The sequence below is a fragment of the Amblyomma americanum genome, chromosome 1 (assembly GCF_052857255.1).
Source record: "Amblyomma americanum isolate KBUSLIRL-KWMA chromosome 1, ASM5285725v1, whole genome shotgun sequence".
Classification (NCBI taxonomy): Eukaryota; Metazoa; Arthropoda; class Arachnida; order Ixodida; family Ixodidae; genus Amblyomma; species Amblyomma americanum.
Window position 1 is genome coordinate 398,142,517 of NC_135497.1, and position 12,406 is coordinate 398,154,922.

Genomic DNA, 12,406 nt, shown 5'->3' on the forward strand with positions numbered 1-12,406 from the left:
CGACCGCCGAGCACACTTGTCGCTTCGCCGCCGCCGAGTACGTGATTCAGTCCATTTTGGGTGCAAGTCAGCCCAATAAACAGTTTTCTTTTAAAAGACCCTTTCGTCCGTCTTCATCGCTGCTTCGACTGCCGTCACCACTACGTGACATCTGGTGGAGGTGCGGGGTAGCCTTCCATTTTCCGGACGCCCCCTTCAAGCCGTGAAGCCAGCCCACAGCGCTTCGCACTCGAGGACGAGCCAGCAGCTCAGCGAGCCAGCCAACGTCTCCAGGGAGAAGAGCCTGAGTTCGGGAAACTGCCGGACCGCACCAGACAGCGAAAAGACGCTGCTACGAGCACCGCAATCTAGCCGAAGATGTCGGCACCGATCATACTACAACAGCCGCGGGTGCCGCCAACATTCAATGGATCCCTAGGCGAAGCCCCTGACGAATGGTTGGATCAATTTGAGCGCGTGGCGTCATTCAACAAGTGGGATGATGCGGCAAAAATTGGACACGTGTTCTCATTGGATGGCTCCGCACGCACGTGGTACGAAAACTACGAGTCGTCCCTTACGACATGGGAGCTATTCAAGAGAGCACTAATGAAGGTATTCAACTGTGTCGTGAGGAAAGAAAGAGCCGAACGACTCCTCGAGTCCAGGATCCAACTTCCGAATGAGCCCGTCCGCGGTTACGTCGAGGAGATGAAGCGCCTATTTCGCCGCGCCGACACCGGGATGGCTGAGGAAAAGAAAGTTCTGTTTTTAATGTGCGGCGTAAAAGAACAACTCTTTGGCAGCCTCGTCGGCCAGCCGCCAAAAACAGTCGAGGAATTCATGCAAGAAGCCTGCACGATTGAGAAGACCCTCGACGTCCGAGCTCGACAGTACAACCGCCCTTCCTCTGCCTGTGCAATCCGTTCGGACACGCCGGCCACCACCAGCGACAGCTTGCGGGAAGTTATCCGCGAAATCGTCCGAGAGGAGCTATGCCGATTACTGCTATCCTCCCCACAGTCACAAGCAGCGACTCTGATAGACGTGGTACGGGAAGAAGTGCAACAGGCACTTGGCACCCCGACGGCCACAGAACCCCAGGCCATGACCTACGCCGCTGCAGTAAGGACTGCTCAGCCTCAACGACAACCCCCACGTCCTCCCCGAGATGAGCCACTTGTTCCACAACGCCGCATCCCAGCCCCCGCCCGCCCAGTCTATGACCGACGCCCAAGCCCCAGGAAATGCGACGCCTGGAGGGCTTCTGACAACCGGCCGTTGTGCTTCCATTGCGGTGAGGCCGGCCATATTCTTCGTCACTGCCCGTACCGACGTATCGGTCTTTGAGGATTTGCCGTTAACGCCCCACGACCACGCTTCGGACAACGTCCGCAGGAAATCGACGAGTACCTGCGTCGAGAAGAGTACACGCCGAACCGCGTTTCGCGCTCACCATCGCCGTCAACCTCGCGCTTTGCGTCGCCACGCCGCAGCTATGCAGCCGCGGTACCAGGAAGGTCTCCCAGCCCCCGTAGGGGAAACTAAAGGCAGCAACCTCTGGAGGTGAGGTTGCTCAAGAGCGAAACGCCGAAGATCCTCCACCGACCACGCCCCATGAAGACGCTGCACCCACGACGCCACATGAAGAACCGGCACTCGCTGCACCGACGCCGCACACAATGAGAACCCCGACCACGACGCAGGCTGCCTTGAAAACGACGCCGCCACCCAGAAGAGCTTCGACCACACGCCACACCCGCGACTCGCGTACGCGACGAAGCCGTGACCCGACGCCGAGAGCGACATGCAATGCAAGAGCCAGGACCTCCAACTTAGAAGTGACTATCGACGGCCGGAAAGTTACCGGTCTAGTCGACACAGGAGCCGATTACTCGGTGATGAATGGAACATTCGCTGCGCAGCTTAAAAAGTCACAACGGCTTGGGACGGCCCACAAATTCGCACCGCAGGGGGCCACCTCATTATGCCATCAGGACGATGCACAGCGCGAGTGACTGTCAAAGGACATACCTATCCTGCCACCTTTGTTGTGCTACCGCAATGCTCCCGCGAAGTGATCTTAGTTATGGATTTTCTTAATGAGCATCAGGCGATCATCGACCTCCGATCCAAGCAGATCACGCTTTCGACGGACAAAGTTATCGCTTCGATGAAAACTGGGGAAAATCACGTTTCCCTGAGTGTCCTGGAGGAATAAGTAAGCGTCCCACCCCGATCAAGCGTTATCGTGGCCGTAGGCGCCACGAAAGCCATTAACGCTGAAGCCATCATCGAGGGGAACATGCAGTTGCTTCTAGACCGAGAAATCAGCATCGCAAGAGGCATCGCACATTTCCGCAATGGCCAGGCCGAAGTACTGCTGAGTAACTTCAGCGAATACCGGCACATTAACCGAGGAACGGCTATTGCTTTCTTCGGCGAAATATGTGACGTACGAGACTCAATCGCTCTCTCCGACCCCTCCCCAGAAGATTCGCCTGACCAAGAGAACTCGCCCACTTTCGACATCAACCCAGCCCTGCACCGGAACAGACAAGACCAGATCTGCAATCTGCTTCAAAGCTACAGTAAGTGTTTTTCGACATCGCCGAAGGTGCGACAGACGCCAATTGCCAAGCATCGCATTATCACGGATCAACACGTCCGACCTCTCCGTCAAAGCCCCTACCGTGTGTTACCGCGAGAACGACAAGCCATCCGGAACCAAGTCGGAGAAATGCTTCGCGACGACGTCATCCAGCCTTCAAACAGCCCATGGGCGGCACCGGTTGTTCTAGTGAGAAAGAAAGGCGACGCACTTCGATTCTGCGTGGATTACCGCCACTTGAACAGCATAACAAAGAAGGACGTCTACTCCTTCCCCCGCATCGACGACACACTGGACCACCTCTGCAACGCCAAATATTTCTCATCGATAGACCTCAAGAGCGGCTACTGGCGAATTGAGGTCGACGAAAGAGATCGCGAGAAGACAGCATTCATAACTCCGGATGGGCTGTTTGAGTTCAAGGTGATGCCATTTCGTCTCTGTTCCGCACCAGCGACGTTTCAGCGAGTAATGGATACAGTGCTGGCAGGCCTGAAGTGGCAAATTTGTCTGGTATATTTAGATGACGTCGTTGTCTTCGCCTCGAACTTTGAAGAGCACCTCAAAAGACTTCGAACAGTACTAGACGCAACCAAGTCGTCTGGCCTAACCTTAAAAGCAGAGAAATGCCACTTTGCCTACGAAGAGCTGCTGTTTCCAGGCCACATCGTTAGCAAGGAAGGAGTACGCCCAGACCCGGAGAAAACAGCTGCTATTGAACAGTTTTCACCGCCGGCCGATAAGAAAGCAGTGCGCAGATTTCTGGGACTGTGCGCATATTACCGACGATTTGTGAAAAACTTTTCGCGCATCGCCGAGCCCCTGACCCAAGTGACTAAAAGAGACGTGCCGTTTAAATGGGAAGCGCCGCAAGCAGAAGCCTTCAAGAAACTTCAGCGTCGTTTACAGTCCCCACCGATCCTTGCGAATTTTGATGAAGACGCCGATACTGAAGTTCATGCCGACGCAAGCAGCGTGGGACTAGGCGCCGTCCTCGTTCAGAAAAGTGACAGGCTGCAGAAAGTCATCGGATACGCTAGCCGTTCCCTTTCCAAGGCCGAGGTTAACTATTCGACCACTGAGAAGGAGTGCCTTGCCATCATCTGGGCTACGTCGAAATTCCTCCCCTACCTCTACGGACGGCCGTTCAAGGTGGTCAGCGACCACCACGCGCTCTGCTGGCTTGCCAATTTGAAGGACCCCTCTGGCCGACTCGCTCGATGGAGTCTGCGTCTCCAGGAGTTCTACGTCACCGTCGTTTACAAGTCCTGACGCAAGCACTCTGACGCCGATTGCCTCTCACGAGCCCCTGTAGATGCACCGCCGCCGGACGACGATGAGGACGCCTTCCTGGGACCCATCAGCCCCAGCTCTTTTGCTCAGCAGCAACGCTCGGACCCCGACCTAAAAGGCCTCATTGAGTACCTTGAAGGCAAGGTTTCTTCACCCCCCGCTTCTTTCAAGCGAGGACTGTCTTCCTTGTGTGTGCAGAATGAGGTCCTTGTGAAGAACTTTACAGCGAACAAAACAACCTACCTCCTTGTTGTACCTACTTGTCTCCGCGAAGAAGTTCTACAGGCTTCACACGACGAGCCGACAGCTGGACATCTCGGGTTTACTCGCACCCTCCGCCGCATTCAAGACAAGTATTACTGGCCCCGACTGTTTGTCGATGTCGCACACTATGTGAAAACCTGCCGAGATTGTTTGCGAAGAAAGACTCCTCCCACACGACCAGCAGGATTGCTGAACCCCATTGAACCTCCCTCAAGGCCCTTTCAGCAGATTGGCATGGACTTGCTTGGCCCTTTTCCAACGTCAACATCTGGAAATAAGTGGATCATCATAGTGACCGACTACCTGACCCGCTACGCCAAGGCGAAAGCCCTACCGAACGGAACAGCAGCAGAAGTCGCCAAATTTTTTGTGGAGTGCATTCTTTTTCGACACGGCGCCCCCGATGTGCTCATCACGGACAGAGGAACAGCATTCACGGCGGAACTAACGCAAGCCATCCTGCGCTACAGCCAAACCAGCCACCGGAGGACAACTGCATACCATCCGCAGACCAACGGACTGACCGAGCGCCTGAACAAAACCATCGCCGATATGCTCGCCATGTATGTCGATGCCGAACACAAAACCTAGGATGTCATCCTGCCTTACGTCGTCCTCGCCTACAACACCGCAGTGCAGGAGACCACCCAGATGACGACTTTTAGACTCGTCCATGGCAGGGAGGCCACGACCACGCTAGACGCCATGCTGCCCAACGTTACAGAAGAAGAGAACGTCGACGTTGCCGCCTACCTTAAACGCGCAGAAGAAGCTCGAAGGCTTGTACGATTACGGATCAAAGATCAGCAGCGGTCCGACGCCAGACGCTACAACCTAAGAAGACGCAACGCGGAATACAAGCCAGGAGACCAAGTCTGGGTGTGGACGCCCATTCGCCACCGCGGATTGAGTGAAAAGCTTTTGGGCCGCTATTTCGGCCCGTACAAGGTTCTTCGTCGGCTTGGTGAACTGGATTATGAAGTCATCCCTGACGCAATGACTGTATCCCAGCGACGCCGCGTACGACCAGAAGTCCATGTCGTCCGTCTGAAGCCGTATTATGCGCGATAAAGGCCGCTGCATTTCCATGCTCTATTTTCGCAAGATCCGTTTTTTTTTCTCTTACTAGTCGCATTATTTGTTTTAATGCATCGGGTCGATGCTTCTTTGAGAGGGGAGTAATGCCGCGAATATTGGCGATGTTTGTTCGTTTTTCAAATCTGCCGCCACACCACCGTATCGCTTTCTTTGCGACGCAAGACGCGACTAGATTTATCTCGATTGATCGCAGCTAGGCAGAGCTCATTCTACGTTGTTCCAGAATGTTCTAGTAACTTTGCATGCTTCATCTCGAAAGTTCGCTATCAGCTTTAAATTGAGCACGGCCGACAGCGGCGGGCATTCTGTTCGACGACCACCGAGCACGCTTGTCGCGTCGCCGCCGCCAAGTGATTCAGTCCATGTTGGGTGCAAGTCAGCCCAATAAACAGTTTTTTTTTAGAAGACCCTTTCGTCCGTGTTCATCGCTGCTTCGACTACCGTCACCACTAGGTGACACTATTCAAAATGCTGTCGTATTGCATTTGCTTGATGCCCAAGTGAATCACTAGCAGTGTTGACAGGAGGTGTTGGGTATGCACTATGGCTTTTAAGCGCTCTTGTTCTGTGGTGCACTTTATGTATGTCTGTATAAGAGTTATTGATGACAGAAAGGATTAAGGATTTCCAACTTTCTCTTTTCGACTCATGGCGGATGCGTCTGCGCTTGGCTTTTGCCTGCTTAACGTTTATCAAGTTGTCGACTCTTGGACACCTGCGAAATTTTGACCATGCATTAGTTTGATTCTCACGAGCTTCGTTGCATTTTGGATTCTACCATTGTCTACGTTTGTTTTGTGTTTTGCCAGATGTCTGTGGAATGCATTTTTCTGCAGCGCCGATCATCTGCAGTGTAATGTAGGGTTGCAATTTTTACGGTCTAAGAGTGAAACTGTCAAAGGAGGCAACTCTGTGAGTTCTCTGAACATTTCCTAGTCATCCGCCTGTTCTTTACACTTCCTGGGGTTATATATACTTGAATATATTTCTCCTATATTTTCAAAGACATAGTAGAGTGGTCACTGCCATATAGACAATGGTTGCCAAAAGAGACGGAGAGCCGATAGCATAGTCTCTTTTGCCGTATTTGAGTTGTGCGCTGTGTTAAAGTGTACAGGATCTTTTTGGTTAAATATATAGGATTTAAAGGACAACAGAAATCTTCCGATTAGCGCAACTCTGCAATCAGCTCTTCTGCATCCCCCCATTGGATGATGTGCATTGAAATCTCCAACCAGCAAGATCGGTTCCGCAAGCTTGTCAATGAGTTGTTCAAACCCGTGCCTAGATAGGCGCTGATCGGGTGGGATATACAGAAAGCATACTGCTACTGTTTTCCCAAAAAATTAGGCCTCGTATTGCCACCGTCTCTAAATCGGTAACCAGCGAAAGGCTTTGACAGGCAGGTTGTTTCTGGGTCACAATGGCAACGGCCCCTGATGAGTGCGCACTGCCTTGTCTGTCCTTCCGGAAAACAATCTAATTTTTCAGGAAATACGCGTGTTTTGCGTTTAAGTGTTTTTCCTGTAGGCAAACTATGTTTGATTGGTACTGTGCAAGTATTTCATATATGTCACCCAGGTTCTTAAGTAACCCTCGGCAGTTCTAACGGATGATGCTCTTCGCAGTCATGATTGCTTGTGAGGAAGACAAAAGAGGGGGCTGTTTAGACATCGCCATCTTTATGAGCGGGTTGACTGGATTATGTTTTTTTTCGGCTTGAGGTGGCTCAGATGACTGCCTCTCTTTGTGTAAATCTTTAAATGTCTTAGACACTGAGGAGTTTGAACTTGCATCCATCGCCTCTGGTAAAGACCCAGAGGCGATTGGGGACATCTCACGAGGAAAAGACTCCCTCTCAGTATTCTTTGTTGTCCCAGAGGTCTGTGAGAAGTTGACCTCTGGGATGGTGAAGATTGATGCAGCCGGTGGCTGCTTGGTGGGGTGCCGAGATAGACGCGCATCAGCAAAGCTGCACTGCGTGCCTTGATCTTGAGGACCTAGAGGAGCGAAAGCTTCTTCCGGCTTTCAGCAAATGTGATGTTTTCGTTACCTTTAGTTGCAGGATGCGCTTCTCATTCTTGAAAAATTCACAACTCCTTGAGTAAGCAGCCTGTGGCCTGCGACAGCTGGCGCATTCTGTCTGGGCAGCACTGCAGTTTTCGATGGGGTGCTTGTGTACACCGCACTTTGCACAAGAGAGCTTCCCGCGACAGGTACTTGAGCCGTGCCTGTACTTTTGGCACTTGAAACTGCGTGTATCCGAGACATACGGTCTGAGTTTACAATGAATCAATTCCGCGTTCACCAATTGTAAAAGTCGTGCCCTATTAAACGTGAGGACAATGTGATGTGTTGTTACCTCTTCACGGTTTCGTCTTATTGTGGTGTGGCGAAGGGCGATGACACCTTGGTCGTAGAAGCCTTTGAGGAGGTCGGACTCGGTTTCGCGGAGGAGGTTACGCTCATATATCACACCTTGGACGGTGTTTAGGCTACGGGTTGTGGAGTTATTGTCACATGTAGGTCGGAAAACTGCTGCTGTTTCAGGAGGGTCTTAGTGTGCTCTTTCTTCGAAACTTCAAAAAGTAGGACACCAGAGGAGAGTTTTCTGGCTTCGTAGTTTTTCCCGATGAATTTTTACAGAGTGTTCACAATCAGGAAGACAGACATTGAGGCTACTGGAGCAATGTCATTCAGGGAGTGTACAATGAGAAAGTGTGGAAAATATTCACAGTCACTGCAAGTCTTATGCAGAGGTACATCGGTGCCGGACCTGTTTAGGTACCGATTATTTTTATTTGATGCTCGTTTGTCTATGCGATGTGTATGTTGACGGCTCCTAGTAGGTTACCTGTGTTTCACCGTCTTATGCACGGGAAGGTGCCGGAGTGCCCCACCTGATAGACATCCCGGGAGCCCGTGGGCGGGGTATGACCACAACCCCGATGACCACCATTCATGGTTTCTATTCTCCACCTTACAACCTTTCGCCACGGTGCGGATGACAGTTTCGATATCGAGGCTAAGGGTCCGTGGTGGTACCAAGCACCATCACCCTGAGACTCAAGGTGCCTAATTGGGGTGTATACCAACTCCTGGATGGCAGCTCAGTGTGCTGGCTTATAGTGGCGATGTTTATGATTCATTCACATTCATGGTACCTCGGGTGACTATGTGTCGCCGACGAATGCAATCCTCAAAAAAGCGTTGGGTGCAGTGGTGACTGCTGTCCTCGTTGAGACCAGCAATAGCTTTCTCCTGATGGTTGGTTGGTTTATGGGGGTTTATCGTCTCAAAGCGGCTCAGGCTATGAGAGAGGCCGTAGTGGAGTACTTCGGATAATTTCGACCACATGGGGTCCTTTAATCCTTTAAGGTGCACCGAAATTGCACAGTACACAGGTCTCTATCATTTAGCCGCCATCGAAATGCAACCGCCGCGGCCGGCATCGAGCCTACGACTTTCGAGTCAGCAGCCCAACACCATAACCACTGAGCCAACGCGGCGGCTAGCTATTCTCGAGTCACAGCTGTTAGGATAAATTATCATGTCGCAGTATCCGACGTTCTGCCTCGCGCACTCATCGTCGAGCCCCTTACTAGAGCTGGTACACTGCTGGTCTCGTATAGCATGCGTGGCCTACGACCTAGTCGGCGTCCCAATAGAGGCAAACTGATGCAAGCAACAAAATACGGAGGAGAGTCTCGTAGGCTGTTGGTTTCATACAGCATGCATGAAACAGGGACGATCCCTGTGAGGAGTCAGAGCACAAGCGGCTTAGTTGACAAGGTAGGAAAGACTGTCCAAAAAGATTAAACATCAAAACCTCGCGTCGCAAAAGTAATCGTTCTTCTATTCACCGACCACAAGGCATTGAGTGCGACTTCAGAATTGAGTAATGTAAGTATCCTTACAGACTCCGTACAATCAAGTTTGGTCACGAGCCCTGCACCACCTATCGCAGCTTTCACGAAATTTTGGGTCGGCGGGAGCGGAAGCGCGGCGTGCTGCAGCAGGCTTTCGGATGCTTTCACGGCACTGCAACGATAGCAAGTACTAGAGAAAATGACCTAAGAAATTCCAGGAAGCAAAATACACCACTGCCGGTTATGCTGCGTTCCGAATTATCGTAGCTGGGCTGAAAGCTTGGCATAAAAATGTGCAAGTTTTCGGGTAGGCTGCCACACCGAGAAGCGGATTGTAGCAGACCGGGCAGTCAAGTCGACAACCTCTGTCGCATTCAACGTCAGTCGTAGTGACATGCATTTAAAGCTACATTTTCCAATTACGTACGTGCTAGAACTCCTGCGGCGTGTATTTAGAATTTTGATAGCGCTAGAGCGACTTTCTAACTGCGGGCATCTGACCGCACTTTGACCTTTGTGCAACTTCTCGCCTTGCTTTAGTTTCATTGTTTTTTTGTGACCATCTGAAACACGTACGTACTCTAGGAATCAGAACTAAACGGAATCAAAGTCTCTGCAACCAAGAGGCCTTCAAGAGATGAAAGGTATCTGACGTATTTTATGCACCATCACCGGCCCATAACAACCATTGTATGCACTACTCATTGAAGTTCCACGTTCCAGTGATGCCGAAGAGTTAATTTCCGCAATAAAATAGAACGCAACTGAATTAAGCCCTTCAAAGCGGCGGGAACACCGCATTGCTATATGCCCATAATGGGAATAAAACCAGAAAAAGGCAACTTGCGACATTAAAAAGCATAGCGCATGATGCAACGCAAGAACATCTCCGGCGGTCGTATTAAAAACGCAGCGAGGACTTGCGAGAAGGTAGTGCGGCGAGCGCGTGCTCCAACCCAGTATCATCATACCCGCCACGGCGGCGCTGAAAGCGGTGCTGCTCCGCCGCACCCTCTGGTCATTGTACGGAGCATATTTCCGGCCAAAATGGCGACCACCCCCGTCTTCTTCGCGCTGTTCTAGCGCCTGCTAATTGCCGAAGACTGCATACCATTGAAGCGGTTAAGGTGTGGCGTTTCTGTGCAATTCCCTTTATTTCTGTTCGCAGATGTGGCAGCGGAAGCATTTTGAGAGAAACTGCTGCATCGGCCCCAGCGAGTGTTCGTGCCCTGCTAAGCGGCTGCCTTGCGAGCCATGGTTCTTGTGACGCAGAGCAACGGCTCGAAGCCAAACGAGGAACGGACAAAACACAGCGCTGACTAACAACAGAATGTGTACTAAGCACCAGTGCTTATATGTATACGCTAGTGTCGCTGAAGTTTGTCAATGCAAGCAATCTAGGATTGCAAGTACTCGTGCTTTTTCTTCCGAGATAGCAACAGAAGGGGTGCTTATGAATTGTGCACCTAGCCTGAATTATTTTTCTGGTGAGCTGGGCTCTGTTTTTTACTAGAATTTGGTTCTTATCGAAAATCGGTCTGCATATATAATTACTATAATTCCTCCCGATATGGCGGATGGCCTTCAAAATTTTATTGGGCTCCGTAAGCTTCTTATTCAAACGACCAGCCTTGGTTAACAGTAGCGCCAACTATCAACTTTTTGGCGGAGTGTATGCTGGAAAATTTGAATGTTGCCGATACTGCCAATAGACAGCTGAGAAAAGAATGCGTCTGTAATTCCATACATTGATGTTCTACCTCACAATCTGAAAAGAACAAGAAACATGCTGGAGTTTGTTTCTTCAACCCCTGTTAAATTAGGGTGTTTATGCGCGTGTGTAAATCGACTTGAAAAAACATGTCCCGATGTTCCTGTGTGCCCCAAGAAGCACAAGAAGAAATATGTGAAGCGCCGAGTTAACATAGTTTATTCGATTCCTTTGTCCTCTGGTGGCTCGTATGTCCGCCAAGCTGGTCGTTGTTTCAATGAGAGACATAAGGAGCCCAACAATAATGTGAAGAATGCCGTCCGCCATATTGGGATCCACTGTCGTATTTGTTCATGCCGACCAATTTTCACGAAGAGCCAAATTCTAGTAAAAAGCAAAGACCAGCTCACCAGAGAAATAATTGGGGTGTCAGACATTAGGAGGCTAGGTGCGCAATGCACAAGCACCCCTTCTGTTCCTATGTCGGAAGAAAAAGTACGAATACTTTTCAGCCAACATCACCTGCATCGAGAAACTTCTGTACGGTCATAATGATTTGCCTTGTGGAACTCTATGTTTTCTCTACATTTTTGTGTTTTTTTCGCGATACCAGCGTGTACTTAAGCACTGATGTTCTGAATAAAACCGTTATGTTATGTTATTACGTAGCGCTGTTTTTCGTACATTAGTCGTTTGGCTTCGAGCCGTTGCGCTTTGTTACAAGAACCATGTCTGACCAGCTCGCCCTCCAGTTGACGTTGTACTCGCGAGTCGTGCTTTGAACTATGAAGGCAGAGCAGCAGTGTTGGCTCGACCGGCGCTTCCGTTTCCCCTCTGGTCCTTATGTGCAATACAAGATAACATTGAAGATGATGCTGTGTTGCGAAGTCCTGTTTCACTGTTTTGGTCTGGCTACTACACACACACACGATACTATAACGCTGTCTTCAGCACAACAAGCATAGCAGTTCACTTTCCCTTATAATATTCGTTAAAACTTCGTGGTGCGCTCACGATATCGGGCATATCTGAACGCACAGAGGTTGACGAACAATACTTGGAGCAACCCAACATGTCATATGACATTAGGTAGCCGTTTGTGTACAACTACTATTGACGTCTAGGAGTTACTTGTTCCCATTCTGCGATTAGTTGAGTTGTGTTGGGTTGTGCTGGGTTTTATGGCACACAGGCAGCTAAGGCCATCATGCGCCAAACGCAAGGTATAGAAAATTGTCTTGTGCCGGATTTTATATGCCAGAAATGAAGCGGTGGTGTAACGAGCCTAAAATGTTATTTCTCACCATCTAGTGCAGGTAAAAGGCAGAATTTTTCGAAATGGGCAATGGTAAAATCTTTAAAAAGGTGAGGTAATGTCAGCGGCCATCCTTTGCAGAGGAATGATGTCGAGGCCCCCAACCAATGAAATGCACACCTCAGCATCTTCTCAGGTATGAAAAAGTGGCTGAGGTGTATCACATAAAGGTGAGGCATTTAAAGTTCCTTAAGACAACCAAACTCTCGTAAAAAGTAAAAACATAAGAAATGTCAACAATTGCATTATCGCTCAAGAGTAGTGCT